A 14,142-nucleotide genomic window follows, 5' to 3' on the forward strand; every position below is an offset into this window, starting at 1 on the left:
TTTCAGGTAGGGCTTAGTCTCACCATTTAGGTAATTTAGTAGTGTGGTTACCCTAGACACATAAAATCATTTCCTTGGTTGAATCCAAGTCATCTACCCTCTAGTTTTGATATCAAGAAAAATATTTTTTAAAATTCATGGTAGTTTTAAAGTTCATGGTAGAATTTCCATTGGATCAAAGGAGCCACTCTAGTCAGTGGGAGTGACAGTGGTTCTGTAGTCCTGAGAATATTAGCTGGCTCCCGGGAGTGCACATCATCATGCCAAGGCCATAGAATACTGCTGATGGGCTAGTGATGTCATGCCGAGGTCACGGAACACTGCTGACGCCTTAGCAATAACAGTCCTGGTCTGTGCTAAGCACTGGTCAGAACAGTGAGTTGGTGAGGAGATAGCTCTCTCAAGTGACTTGTTATTGATTTTAATTTGTTTATATTGACTGTACTTGTATTTTAGTTCATTGTCACGACCAACTGACACTCTCAAAGTAGAGTTAGCAGGAGAAAGGTACCTGCTTAGAAAGACTCTTTAATGAGTTGAACCATGAAGCCTAAACGAAAAAAGAAACGTTGGAACAGCAGATATTCCATCAAATCTGCGAAAGTATCAAGAGGTAGGCGTTAAGCACACTCTCTGGGCATGGGGTAGCCAGGGACTGCTTTCTAAAGAGAGAGAATTCCTAGTTGTTATGACAGAGGAGAGAGAGGGAGCAAAGGAGATAGAGAGGGGAAAAAATGGAGGGAGAAAGGGAGAGAGAGAGGAGGGAGAGAGGAAGATGTGTGCATGCTGGTTTTTTTTGTTTTTTTTTTGAGAATGGAGAAAACTCAGATGGCTGGGTCCTTGTCACTGTTGCTTAGAGCTTGTGCTACCTGTACCATGTCTCTCTGGGTTCTTTTGTCATTGACATAACGGTTGATTGGTATGATATTTATTAGAAAATGTATTTGGCTTTATTTGATTTCTGCCTAAAGGCATTGATTAAGAATGATGTTGTTACACTGACAAGACAGTGGTACAGTGGATAGAGCATCACCCTGAGACATAGAGGACCTGTTTTCGAAACCCTGAGGTCGCCGGCTTGAGTGCAGGCTCACCAGCTTGAGGGCGGTGTTGCTGGCTTGAGCATGGGATTATAGACATGACTCCATGGTCACTGGCATGAGCCAAAAGGTCACTGGTTTTGAAGCCCAAGGATGCTGACTTGAGCATGGGCAGCCATGGTCACTGGCTTGAGCAAGGAGTCACTGGCTCGGCTGGAGCCCCCAGGGCAAGGCACATAAGAGAAAGCAATCAATGAACAAGTAAAGTGCCATAATAAAGAACTGATGCTTCCCATATCTCTCCCTTCCTATCTGTCTGTCCCTATCTGTGCCTCTCTCTGTCTCTTTCTCTCTCAAAAATTAAAGAAAAAAAATAATGTTATTACTAGTTTTCCAATAGTACTTTCTCCTGTTAAGAAGAAAGCCTGGCTCATAGAGTAGAGGTGAGAAGAAAATTATAAAAAAGAAAAAGAACTTTGAACACTTAGATTGTATAGGAATGAGTATACTGACATAAGAAATTTTTTTAATCAGGAGTAAGAATGAATTGTTTTGTTTTAGACCATGAATATGTAAATGTGAGGCCTCTATGTGAAATACAAGAAAAAACTGGAATGCTTATACACAAACATACATAAACACAAAATACCCCTTAAACAGAAAACTCAGTTTGGTTACTATGGAGATTAAAAGTAAACAAGTAACTGCTATGAGGAAGAGCCATTGCTCAGTGGTGGGAGGGGAATAGAATGGAGCCAACCCCATAGTTCCAAGTGGTGGCTCACATACTAAAGAAAATTGACTTTTCCAACTTGTTTCTGCATCCTCCAGTGGACTTTGAGGAAGGCTCTCCTCATCTTACTTTAAAAAACTGCCTATTTATAGATGTTATTGAGTATAAACTATGAGATATGTAAACATACTTTCTCACCCCTATTCCTATATGCACACATAGAGATGCATAAATTAGACAGGGAAAGATAAAAATTATTATCTAGTATAATTGTCCACTAATTATGCACCAGGTCCAATTATTTGCATCTCAAATACATATTATGCCTCTATTTCATTAAGTAGATTAGGCTGGAGTGAAAAATACACAAATGAACCCATTTATTATTTACTTAACAAATCACAAATACATGAAAACCAGTCAGGCAAATCTCTTCCATGAGAAAATTCATGGGCCTGAGTTGAAGGAAACGAAACTTTGTTATCACTAAATGTAACTTTGGAATAGACACTGAGCTATAAATATCCCAATCATCTAGGAAAGAGAGGATCTTTGAGGGGCACATATGAGGTTGCTATGGATATGACTGAAAGGGGAAAATGGCCTTTCTATTCATTTTTCCATATAGAAATATGATCACACTGTCAGAACTACCTGCAAGGGAAGCTAATAATAAAATATAGTTCTATGTTCAGGTAGAAAGAAGACAACAGTCTCTGTTCCATTTACCTATTTTAAGCAAACCCAGTCATTCTTGATATATAATGACATGATATCTATTATTGTATATTTAGAAGTATCATAGAAACCCTATTTCACTATCCTCAAAGATGGAGGCCAAGTGTATTCACTGAACATGTCACATAGTAAACTCTATTGTTTAATGTGCAGATAATTACAAAAATAAGAAACATAGAAAACATCTTTATAATTATTATGTAAATTCTCAGTACCTTTACAAGATGATTTGCAGCATGGACATACGGCAGTGGCCGTAACTAAAGACAAGGAAGCAAAGGAGGCTACTGGTGTATCATCGGACAACTTATCCTGCATCTCTTCTAAAGACCACATAAACGGTGCTGGTAAGGAGAAACTCCTAAGTAGGCTGCAAAGAGAAGGTCGGATATAGAAAAACCCCAGCAATGAGCTGAGTAATTCGGTCCATAGGTCGGCACAAGGTGGCCTGGGACAGAAAGAACCTAGATGCTTCTGCATCTTCTTTGTTGTGATCAGCAATGAAAGCACTAACTATGGGGTAACCACTTAGAGGACTGGAAACGGACAAGGAGAACAGAAAAGAACAGTGTTATGTGTGTGAAAATAATGGACGGGGACTGAGGGGATGAGAGTTTTATGAGAGAAACGTGGGAGACTATGGCACTGAGTCAAACAAGGACTAGTTTCTTTACCATGATTATGTGAAAAGACACGGGACTTATGAGAGGCGCAGCATGGTAGGTCCTAGGCATAGACTGAGGTAGTGTACAACATGTCCAGTCGTACACCCAACTTGTAGTTGCAGCAAACTACCTTTCAGGTGTGATTCTAAGGTTCTGATATCTCAAAGACCTCAAAATATTATGATAGATGAGTCATCACACTGAATTCCATCAAACACGATATTTTAATATGTGTTACTATGTATTTTGGAGTAGAGAGGCTTTCATATGAAATGTCAGATGGGAAAGTCACCTTACCTTCTATGACAGCAAGAGTCATGCGCGGTACTGAAGACTCATGTATAATATCACCAGCAATATGTATATTTCTTTTTGTTACAGACCCGGATAATTTCCAACTTAACATTTTTTTTTTTTACTCCATCTCCTATGACTGAATCAGGGGTGCAGATCGAAGCCTCTAGTGAGAGAGAAATCGGCAAGAGTGTACTCTCTGACTACATAACACAGGACGACTCTCCATCCAAGCGTCCCCGTCCTAATGAAGACGGTAAGAAACACACACAGGTGGGATCTGAGCTTAAATAAGCGAGGCTGCTGAGCTGCTCAGCCCAGTGTCTACGGATGTCACTGTCCCCTTCCTCTCTCAGGAAAGGATACTGGACAGAAGGACTAGTTAGTACGAAAGCTTCTGCTGAGCAATACAAAAGGAGTGGCCTCAAGGAAGGGGCAGGGAACTCAGAATAACTTTCCACCAGGGAAACCCTGGAGCAACTGTTAGTCACTTGGGGGACTAAACTGACATGTCAGTGGGAGGACAGTACGAACCTGCACGCTCAGATGAACACACAGTGACATCCTCACACATTCACTACCCTGTCCTTTTTCAACCAGGAATGGCCGAATTTCGCTTTCTTTCCACTTATCCTCTCAATCACACAAGCCTTATTCCTCCACACCTTTCCCGTAACTGTCCCCTACTCTAGTAGCATCACAAAGGGAAACACTCACATTCATTCCCTCTAAAGATTTTCACAGTCACCCATGTAAACAAGAATTGCAAATATATTTCACATTTCTTCAGTCAGAACCCCTGATTTACATCGCTTTCTGAGGCGTCTCTAAAAACCTCACAAGCCATGATGGAATTGACCTACTATTGGTTGTATATGTAATCTATAAGTCCGTTCAGCAACAGAGCCTCAGACCTTCATACAGGTGTTCATTCCGAGAGATACACACCGTCCTATCTGCACTAAGACTTACCTTCTCACTATGCTAACCGGTCTCACTCCTGCACTGTTCCCATGTGCTGTCACATCATATAACACACATGCACACACTCATTCACCATCACCTCTTATGACCACCAAAGAGCTCACGAGGTATTTTTTAATATGTACACTCTGCTCTTGCAGAACATACATACAATGCTACATGCTCATTCCTGCAGAGTTCTACCACAGAAACCAGTCCAGTCACATATATCACAGACACACTGGTGAAAAAGCACATACAGAAGTACTGTCACTTCACGTGCTCCTATATGACATGGCGTTCATTATTACTAAAGAGAAAACGCACATATTCCATGTATTCTCCCCTTTGAATTTTATTTCATCGAAACGCAAGCACTACATCAAAATGTTTCATTAATTAAAATCCCAGGCACCTGGCCGCTTGGCTCAGTGGTAGAGCGTCGGCCTGACGTGCAGGAGTCCCGGGTTCAATACCCGGCCAGGGCACACAGGAGAGGCGCCCATCTGCTTCTCCAACCCTCCCCGTCCCCTTCCTCTCTCTCTCTCTCTTCCCCTTCCGCAGCCAAGGCTCCATTGGAGCAAAGTTGGCCCGGGCGCTGAGTATGGCTCCATGGCCTCTGCCTCAGGCGCTAGAATGGCTCTGGTCTCCACAGAGCAACGCCCCACTTGGGCAGAGCCTCGCCCACTGCTGGGCATGCTGGGTGACCCCGGTCGGGTCGGTCGCATGCGGGAGCCTGTCTGACTGCCTCCCCTTTTCCAACTTCAGAAAATAATAATAATAATAATAATAATCCCAGAGATTCCTGTATCCCATTCCACCGGAAGTGTCTAGAGCACAAAGGGGGCTCCTTGGTCTTTCTATGCTAGAAGAACTGATATGCTTTCCATTTTACTTACATTGTAGAAAAACAATCACTGTGTTAGAAATTCCTGTGAGGACAGCTGAAGGAAAGTGTGTAGTTATATCATTCGATGATTCGGAAGAGAGAAAACACCAGTCTCTATCCCATTTACAGAGAAGCATCATATGCAAAACCCAAGCACCAATGGTACTCACTGACACAATATATACCCTTCTGAATTTAAAAGTTCCCTAGAAAACATATTCGCTAACCATGAAGATCGACCCATGAAGTTTCACTCAACTTGTCACAAAGCAGACTGCTACTGTTTGTCCCATGGACCGATAGATACACAAATAACATCCAGGGACCACTCCCTTATTGTTGCTACTTAATTTCTCTGCAGGCTTGAACTTACAAGGTGATTCCCTGAAGCAGCATTACAAGGCAGTGGCAGCGCTTCAATCCCAGCATGTTCGGGAAGTCTCTGCTCCTTCAGGTGACACAATTTTCCTTGCCTCTCCCGATGACCTGATAGGTGCTGGTAAGGAGGAACTACTGAATAGCATGCAACAGGACGTGGCGCCTAGACAGAGCACAGATATGAGCTGCACAGTTCAGCCCAGAACTCAGCACAAGGCTGCCCAAGAAAAAAGAATGCTCTGAAAGCTTCTGCATCTTCTTTCTTGTGATCAGCACTGAAAGCACTAACTATGGGGTAACCACTTAGAGGACTGGAAACGGACAAGGAGAACAGAGAAGAACAGTGTAATGTGTGTGAAAATAATGGACGGGGACTGAGGGGATGAGAGTTTTATGAGAGAAACGTGGGAGACTATGGCACTGAGTCAAACAAGGACTAGTTTCTTTACCATGATTATGTGAAAAGACACGGGACTTATGAGAGGCGCAGCATGGTAGGTCCTAGGCATAGACTGAGGTAGTGTACAACATGTCCAGTCGTACACCCAACTTGTAGTTGCAGCAAACTACCTTTCAGGTGTGATTCTAAGGTTCTGATATCTCAAAAGACCTCAAAATATTATGATAGATGAGTCATCACACTGAATTCCATCAAACACGATATTTTAATATGTGTTACTATGTATTTTGGAGTAGAGAGGCTTTCATATGAAATGTCAGATGGGAAAGTCACCTTACCTTCTATGACAGCAAGAGTCATGCGCGGTACTGAAGACTCATGTATAATATCACCAGCAATATGTATATTTCTTTTTGTTACAGACCCGGATAATTTCCAACTTAACATTTTTTTTTTTACTCCATCTCCTATGACTGAATCAGGGGTGCAGATCGAAGCCTCTAGTGAGAGAGAAATCGGCAAGAGTGTACTCTCTGACTACATAACACAGGACGACTCTCCATCCAAGCGTCCCCGTCCTAATGAAGACGGTAAGAAACACACACAGGTGGGATCTGAGCTTAAATAAGCGAGGCTGCTGAGCTGCTCAGCCCAGTGTCTACGGATGTCACTGTCCCCTTCCTCTCTCAGGAAAGGATACTGGACAGAAGGACTAGTTAGTACGAAAGCTTCTGCTGAGGAATACAAAAGGAGTGGCCTCAAGGAAGGGGCAGGGAACTCAGAATAACTTTCCACCAGGGAAACCCTGGAGCAACTGTTAGTCACTTGGGGGACTAAACTGACATGTCAGTGGGAGGACAGTACGAACCTGCACGCTCAGATGAACACACAGTGACATCCTCACACATTCACTACCCTGTCCTTTTTCAACCAGGAATGGCCGAATTTCGCTTTCTTTCACTTATCCTCTCAATCACACAAGCCTTATTCCTCCACACCTTTCCCGCAACTGTCCCCTACTCTAGTAGCATCACAAAGGGAAACACTCACATTCATTCCCTCTAAAGATTTTCACAGTCACCCATGTAAACAAGAATTGCAAATATATTTCACATTTCTTCAGTCAGAACCCCTGATTTACATCGCTTTCTGAGGCGTCTCTAAAAACCTCACAAGCCATGATGGAATTGACCTACTATTGGTTGTATATGTAATCTATAAGTCCGTTCAGCAACAGAGCCTCAGACCTTCATACAGGTGTTCATCCCGAGAGATACACACCGTCCTATCTGCACTAAGACTTACCTTCTCACTATGCTAACCGGTCTCACTCCTGCACTGTTCCCATGTGCTGTCACATCATATAACACACATGCACACACTCATTCACCATCACCTCTTATGACCACCAAAGAGCTCACGAGGTATTTTTTAATATGTACACTCTGCTCTTGCAGAACATACATACAATGCTACATGCTCATTCCTGCAGAGTTCTACCACAGAAACCAGTCCAGTCACATATATCACAGACACACTGGTGAAAAAGCACATACAGAAGTACTGTCACTTCACGTGCTCCTATATGACATGGCGTTCATTATTACTAAAGAGAAAACGCACATATTCCATGTATTCTCCCCTTTGAATTTTATTTCATCGAAACGCAAGCACTACATCAAAATGTTTCATTAATTAAAATCCCAGGCACCTGGCCGCTTGGCTCAGTGGTAGAGCGTCGGCCTGACGTGCAGGAGTCCCGGGTTCAATACCCGGCCAGGGCACACAGGAGAGGCGCCCATCTGCTTCTCCAACCCTCCCCGTCCCCTTCCTCTCTCTCTCTCTCTTCCCCTTCCGCAGCCAAGGCTCCATTGGAGCAAAGTTGGCCCGGGCGCTGAGTATGGCTCCATGGCCTCTGCCTCAGGCGCTAGAATGGCTCCGGTCTCCACAGAGCAACGCCCCACTTGGGCAGAGCCTCGCCCACTGCTGGGCATGCTGGGTGACCCCGGTCGGGTCGGGCGCATGCGGGAGCCTGTCTGACTGCCTCCCCTTTTCCAACTTCAGAAAATAATAATAACAATAATAATAATAATCCCAGAGATTCGTGTATCCCATTCCACCGGAAGTGTCTAGAGCACAAAGGGGGCTCCTTGGTTTTTCTATGCTAGAAGAACTGATATGCTTTCCATTTTACTTACATTGTAGAAAAACAATCACTGTGTTAGAAATTCCTGTGAGGACAGCTGAAGGAAAGTGTGTAGTTATATCATTCGATGATTCGGAAGAGAGAAAACACCAGTCTCTATCCCATTTACAGAGAAGCATCATATGCAAAACCCAAGCACCAATGGTACTCACTGACACAATATATACCCTTCTGAATTTAAATTTCCCTAGAAAACATATTCGCTAACCATGAAGATCGACCCATGAAGTTTCACTCAACTTGTCACAAAGCAGACTGCTACTGTTTGTCCCATGGACCGATAGATACACAAATAACATCCAGGGACCACTCCCTTATTGTTGCTACTTAATTTCTCCGCAGGCTTGAACTTACAAGGTGATTCCCTGAAGCAGCATTACAAGGCAGTGGCAGCGCTTCAATCCCAGCATGTTCGGGAAGTCTCTGCTCCTTCAGGTGACACAATTTTCCTTGCCTCTCCCGATGACCTGATAGGTGCTGGTAAGGAGGAACTACTGAATAGCATGCAACAGGACGTGGCGCCTAGACAGAGCACAGATATGAGCTGCACAGTTCAGCCCAGAACTCAGCACAAGGCTGCCCAAGAAAAAAGAATGCTCTGAAAGCTTCTGCATCTTCTTTCTTGTGATCAGCACTGAAAGCACTAACTATGGGGTAACCACTTAGAGGACTGGAAACGGACAAGGAGAACAGAGAAGAACAGTGTAATGTGTGTGAAAATAATGGACGGGGACTGAGGGGATGAGAGTTTTATGAGAGAAACGTGGGAGACTATGGCACTGAGTCAAACAAGGACTAGTTTCTTTACCATGATTATGTGAAAAGACACGGGACTTATGAGAGGCGCAGCATGGTAGGTCCTAGGCATAGACTGAGGTAGTGTACAACATGTCCAGTCGTACACCCAACTTGTAGTTGCAGCAAACTACCTTTCAGGTGTGATTCTAAGGTTCTGATATCTCAAAAGACCTCAAAATATTATGATAGATGAGTCATCACACTGAATTCCATCAAACACGATATTTTAATATGTGTTACTATGTATTTTGGAGTAGAGAGGCTTTCATATGAAATGTCAGATGGGAAAGTCACCTTACCTTCTATGACAGCAAGAGTCATGCGCGGTACTGAAGACTCATGTATAATATCACCAGCAATATGTATATTTCTTTTTGTTACAGACCCGGATAATTTCCAACTTAACATTTTTTTTTTTACTCCATCTCCTATGACTGAATCAGGGGTGCAGATCGAAGCCTCTAGTGAGAGAGAAATCGGCAAGAGTGTACTCTCTGACTACATAACACAGGACGACTCTCCATCCAAGCGTCCCCGTCCTAATGAAGACGGTAAGAAACACACACAGGTGGGATCTGAGCTTAAGTAAGCGAGGCTGCTGAGCTGCTCAGCCCAGTGTCTACGGATGTCACTGTCCCCTTCCTCTCTCAGGAAAGGATACTGGACAGAAGGACTAGTTAGTACGAAAGCTTCTGCTGAGCAATACAAAAGGAGTGGCCTCAAGGAAGGGGCAGGGAACTCAGAATAACTTTCCACCAGGGAAACCCTGGAGCAACTGTTAGTCACTTGGGGGACTAAACTGATATGTCAGTGGGAGGACAGTACGAACCTGCACGCTCAGATGAACACACACTGACATCCTCACACACTCACTACCCTGTCCTTTTTCAACCAGGAATGGCCCCATTTCGCTTTCTTTCCGCTTATCCTCTCAATTACACAAACCTTTATTGCTCCACACCCTTCCTGTAACTTTCCTCTACTCTAGTAGCATCACAAGGGTAAACCCTTACATTCATTTTCTCCAAACATTTTCACAGTCACCCATTTACATAAGTACTGCAATAATATTTCACATTTGTCAGTCAGAAACCCTATTTTACATTGCTTCCTGAGGCTACTCTAGAAATCTCACAAGTCATGAGAGAACTGACCTTTCATTGATTGTTTATCTAATCCATATGTCCCTTCAGTAATATAGCCTCAGACCTTTTTCCATTAATTGTTTATCTAATCCATATGTCCCTTCAGTAACAGAGCCTCAGACCTTCATACAGATGTTCAGTCAGAAAGATACACACCATCCTCTCTACGCTAAGTCTTACTATCTCACTATATTAACCGGTCTCACTCCTGCACTTTTCCATTGTGCTGTCTGTCACACCACATAACACACATGCACACACTCATTCAACATCACTCTTCCTACCAAGAAAGTGCTCACTATTTCCTAGAACATACACAGAACTCTATGAGAACATATAAATAATGTACATGCTCATTCCACATAGTAATACAAGGTAAACGACTCAAATTGTATCACACACAAATTTGTGATATATCATATATATCAACAGATGAACTGTCACTGCCCATGCTCATACATGGTATGGCTTTCATTACTATGAAAGAGGTATCACACATATTCCATTTCTTCTTCTGTTTGAGATTTTATTTCCTAGAAATGCAAGCATTACCTCAGAATGGTTAATTAATTTAAATCCAAGAGATTCCTGTATCCCCTTCAACCTGAAATGTCAAGATTACATAGAGGTTCCATGGCAGTTTTATAGTGATGCTAGAAGTGACTCACGTCATTTTCATTCACTTTCCATTTTAGAAATGCAATCATGTGGTAAGAACTACCTCTGAGGATAGCTGAGAAAATGATATAGTAATATCTTTAGGTAGAAAGAAAATATTAGTCTCTTTTCCATTTACAAAGAAGCATTTTAATGTAATCCCAGGCACCAATGATATTCATTGACACAATAAATACCCCTGTACATTTAAAAGTTCTCTAGGAACCATATACTTTACTCATGGTAAACTATATGGTTCCTAGAGAACCATGGTAGCATACGCTACCCATATGGGTTCACTCAACACGTCACACAGCAGAATTTATTGTTTGTGTCATGCACTGGTAATTTTACAAATAACAACCATGGATTGTTTCCATACTATTATTATTTAACTCCTCAGCAGAGTTGAATTTGCAAGAAAATGATCTGCAGCTCAGTTACAAAGCATTGGCCACGTTTCATAGCGAGGATGTTTGGGTGGTTTCTGCCATTTCAGATGACACAATTCCTATTTCTGCTCAAGATGACCTGATAGATGCTGGTAAGGAGGAACTACTAAATAGGATGAAAAGGGAGGTGCATGTGATCAAGACAGAACACAGAGTTGAGTTGCGTGAGTCTGCCCTTCAGTTAGGACAAGGCTGCCCAAGACAAAAAAAACCCCAAAAACTCAGAAGGCTTCTGCATCTTCTTTCTTGTGATTAGCAGTAAAAGCACTAACTATGGGGTAACCACTTACAGGACTGGAAACGGCCAAGGAGATCAGGGGAGAACAGTGTTATGTGTGTGGAAATAATGGACGGGGACCGAGGGGATGAGTGTTTTCTGAGAGATACATAGAATATTATGATACTGAGACAAACAAGGACATGTTACATTACTAGGAAGATGTGAAAGGACAAAGGACTTAAGAAAGGCCCAGCATGGTAGGTCCTACACACAGAACTTGAGGTAGTGAAGAAGATGTCCTGTTCTAGACCAAACTTTTGAGTAATGGCCAACTACCTTTCAGGCGGGATTCTAAAGTTCTTACATCTCTATTGCTCTCCTGAAATATGAAATACGAAATGAGTAATCCCACCGACTTCCATCAAACATAAAATTTTATAAGTGTTAATTTATATTTTGGAGTAGAGTGACTTTCATATAAAATTTCATATGGGAATGTCACCTTAACAGTCATGACAGCAATTGTCATGAGGGGTATTGACAATTGACGTATAATGTCACCAACCATATATATGTATATATATATATATTTTTTTAATTGGCACTGACTCAGAAAATGTCTCATTTTATCAGTTTTTTTTTTACTCTATTCCCCATAACTGAATCAGTAGTGGAGATCCAAGCATCTAGTGAGATAGAAGGATACAACTTTCTATTCTCAGAATATTTAACACAGGATGACTCTCCATCCAAGCGTCCCCGTCCTAATGAAGACGGTAAGAAACACACACAGGTGGGATCTGAGCTTAAACAAGCGAGGCTGCTGAGCTGCTCAGCCCAGGGTCTACTGATGTCACTGTCCCCTTCCACTCTCAGGAAAGGACACTGGACAGAAGGACTAGTTAGTACGAAAGCTTCTGCAGAGGAACACATAAGGAGGGGCCTCAAGGAAGGGGCAGGGAACTCAGAATAACTTTCCACCAGGGAAACCCTGGACCAACTGTTAGGGACGTGGGGGACTAAACTGATATGTCAGTGGGAGGACAGTACGAACCTGCACGCTCAGATGAACACACATTGACATCCTCACACATTCACTACCCTGTCCTTTTTAAACCAGGAATGGCCCTATTTGTCTTCCTTTTCAGTTTTTCTCTCAAATAGACAAGATTTATTTGACCCATACCTTCCCTTTCCCTTCCCCTTCTCTAACAGGATTACATAGGTACATCCTTACCTTCAGTCCTTCTCATATTAGTTTCCAGACTCACCCGTTTTCAAACTAATTCCATAATAATTCACTTTATTCACTCAGAAATCCTATTTTAAATTGCTAATTCTGAGACAAGTGTAGAAAACTCAAAAGCTGGAATGGAATTGACCTTCTATTATAAGTGTATCTAATCCATATGTCCGTCCACCCACAGATCCTCAGACCTTCATACAGATGTTCATTGAGAGCTACAGACTGTCCTCTACCAGCTCAGTCTCACCATCTCATTTAGAGAAACTGTCTCACTCCTGCACTGTTCCCATGTGCTGTCACAGCACATTGCACTCATGCACACACTCACTCACCATCCCCTCTAACTACCACAAAAGAACTCCGGAGTTTTGTCCTAGAAGGTACACACAACATCACTAGAACACACATACAATGCTACATGCTCATTCCCATAGAGTTATAAGATGTAAATAGCTCACATAACATGTATCACACACTCATTTGTGAAATACCACATACAGAAGAACTTCCACTCCACATGCTCATGCAAGGAATGGCTGTCATTACTACTAAGGAGGTCACGTTCGTACAGTTGTCCTTCGGCATATTGTGGTTCACTATGCGTGATCTCATTGAATCACAGATTTTTAATTTGTATATATTTAATTTAGTACAGTGGATTTTTCCCTGTATCGTGGGATTTTGCAGTATATAGGTATTTTTATATATTTATTATTTTAATTATTCTTTTGGTAAAATACATGTGGAAAAAGTTAATAACAGTGTGGGTAGCTTTATGAGAGCGTAGGAAGGGGTCATAAAGCCTTAAAATGTATATTGATAATAAAGTAAATAAAAGGTCACTAACGAGGATTTTCACTTATAGCTGCGGGTTCTGAAACCTAACCACTGCGATAGAGGAAGGAACGCTGTGTTTTTTCTTCTGCTTGAAATTTTATTTCCTAAAAATGAAAGTATTATATTAAAATGTTTCTTGTATGGAATCACAGAATTTCTCTATCCCAATTAACTAGAAACATCAAGATCATAGAAGGCCCATTGGAGTTTTTATGGATGCTATTATGACTGACGTCATTTCCAATCACTTTCCATTGTAGAAATACAATCGTGTGGTAAGAACCACCTGTGAGGAAAGCTGAAGAAAACAATATAGTTATATCTTTAGGTAGAAAGAAAAGATTAGTTTATTTTCCATTTACGAAAAAGATTCCTAATGTAAACCCAGTACCAATGATCTTTACCAATACAAAAAATACCCTGTGCATTTAAAAGTTCCCTAGGAGCCATATACTTTACTCATGAAGACACAACCCATGTG

Source organism: Saccopteryx bilineata, unplaced genomic scaffold (genome assembly GCF_036850765.1).
Source record: "Saccopteryx bilineata isolate mSacBil1 unplaced genomic scaffold, mSacBil1_pri_phased_curated manual_scaffold_67, whole genome shotgun sequence".
Taxonomy (NCBI): domain Eukaryota; kingdom Metazoa; phylum Chordata; class Mammalia; order Chiroptera; family Emballonuridae; genus Saccopteryx; species Saccopteryx bilineata.